Genomic DNA, 2,294 nt, shown 5'->3' with positions numbered 1-2,294 from the left:
ATTGGAAGATTGCAAGAGAGTAAGCAAAGCTATGGTGACAGGACACAAATTGTCAAAAAATGATGATTCAACTATGGTGAATCAAATATTGTATAGGTCTATGATTGGAAAATTACAATATCTAGTACACATCAAACCTAATATTGTATTATATATTGGCATACTTGCAAGATTCTCTACTAATTCTAGGGTAAATCATTTGATGGTTTCTAAGAGAAGAATGAGACATTCGAAAGGAACTAAAAACTATGGTCTATATTATAAGAAAAATGAAAAATTTGAATTGTGAGCCTACACTGATGCTGGTTGGGTTGGAAATAATGATGATATAAAGAGAACTAGTGGAGCACAATTTTTCTTGGGGAAAAAGTTGGTTACATGGACTAGCAAGAAACAAAATTGCATATCTCAATCTATTTTTGAAGCTGAATATGTTGTTGTTGTCATAAATTGTACAAACCTCGTATGGATCTAATAGTTTCTCTAAGACATGAAGGAGGAAATCATTGAACGTATGATACTTTATTTTGATAATACAAGTGCTATAAATATATCAAAGAATATTGTGATGCATACAAAGATTAAGCACATTATAATCAAGGATCATTACTTAAAAGAATTAGTTCAAGATAAAGAGGTGAAGATGGAATATGTGAATACAAAAGAGAAAATAGTCGATATCATCACAAAAGAATTACCTAAGGATGCACATGAGTATCTAAGAGGTAAACTAGGGGTGATACCCCTATCCAAGGCTATTTAAAAAGAATGTGAAGTTCCCTACATCAAACAAGATGATTTCCTTATGTTACACATTGATGTAGTTGATCTTACTTTAGGATTTTTCTAAATTAATCAAAGAGCTAGAGCTATAGATCAGTCACAAGCTAGATGATAGATGGAGAAACTAAATTTTTTCATATCTACATATTAATATAACAAGTCTTCAGCATTATTGTCAAAGAGGGAGAAAGACAATGTATTAGGAAATAAAGGGAGAAATCCAACAATCTAGAGAGGGAAATTATAGAAGATACATGGGATATCTACCAGAGGGAGAAAGTGTTGAGGGAGATATAAGAAGTGATCAAGAGGGATTCATAAGGATGAGTTGAATTTCTATTGATCAAAATATAATTTTATAACCTATATAGAAGATGAAAGTTGTTGATAGAGGGAGAGATTTCAATACAAGAATTTTTTATTTTTTTTGTATTATTGTTGGTTGTACTAATTAAGTTTGGTTTTCCATCAATACAAAGAGGGAGATTGTTGAAAATAGATCAATAAAATTAAGAGAATGCATTTTAATCATTGATTTTTCACTGATGTAAAACCTACTACTTGTTGGTAAGACAATTTCTTAAATGATTTGAGTACTATCATATGTTTGATTAATGAAGAGGATTTGATGGAATGAGGTAACAATAGGACCTAGAAGAAAGGTTGAGTTATGATATGGAGAAAGAGTGCAAAGATCAGTTAAGTTAGTGATGTTATAGTGATTATCTACTTAAGGTTGAAAATGATAGATGCACTAATTAAGTTTAGAAAAATAAGAAAAACTAATTGAGTCTACCAATCTTAACAATCTGCATAGTATGTGTTGAGAAAAGTTAGTGTAAGTCTAGGAAAAAATTAGTTGGAGCCAACAAAAGTCAAATTTTATTGCATGTTGAGTGATACAATTTAAGCTGAGTAAAGTTTAGTTGATGTTGAGAACATGTAAACTTTAGTTCATGCCAAGTGAGTTGATAGCAGATGCTAACCAATGCAGTTTGTGTTGAGCATTAGAAGGAGATTAATGTCAAGTGACAACATTATGAAAAAGATTGTAAATTCAATGAATATGAGATGACAAGGATTATTTCTTGGATTGTGTGAACTATGTGGAAGATAAGCTTGACAAGTTGGTGGCACAAAATTCAAGATAAACCATTTTGAGGTGAAGTCAAAGAGAATTGAAGAAGTTTCTAGAAGGGAATAGAATGAAAATTTGTGTAGATTCATTGAATCCTACCTAATCCTACCTAACCCTAAAATGGATTATACAATATGAATGTCGAAAGATCTTAATTTTTTATTTATAGAGATGACTAGCAAGAAGCAAAGGTTTCCATGTGCAAAACCTAAGGAAGACAAGGAGTCTAGGGTATTGCTTCATTCAATGACCAAAGAGAAGAGACTGTTATTGGAAATCAAAGCAAGAAGGCTTAAGGGTATGGATGTTTGAAGGGTGATCAAGCTATTAGAGATGAACTATGTGAAAGCCAAGTAGAATGGAGGATTGAAAC

This window comes from Cupressus sempervirens, chromosome 8 (assembly GCF_028749045.1).
Source record: "Cupressus sempervirens isolate cs-2001-9-10 chromosome 8, ASM2874904v1, whole genome shotgun sequence".
In the NCBI taxonomy this organism is placed as follows: domain Eukaryota; kingdom Viridiplantae; phylum Streptophyta; class Pinopsida; order Cupressales; family Cupressaceae; genus Cupressus; species Cupressus sempervirens.
Note: the sequence above shows the minus strand (reverse complement) of the source record.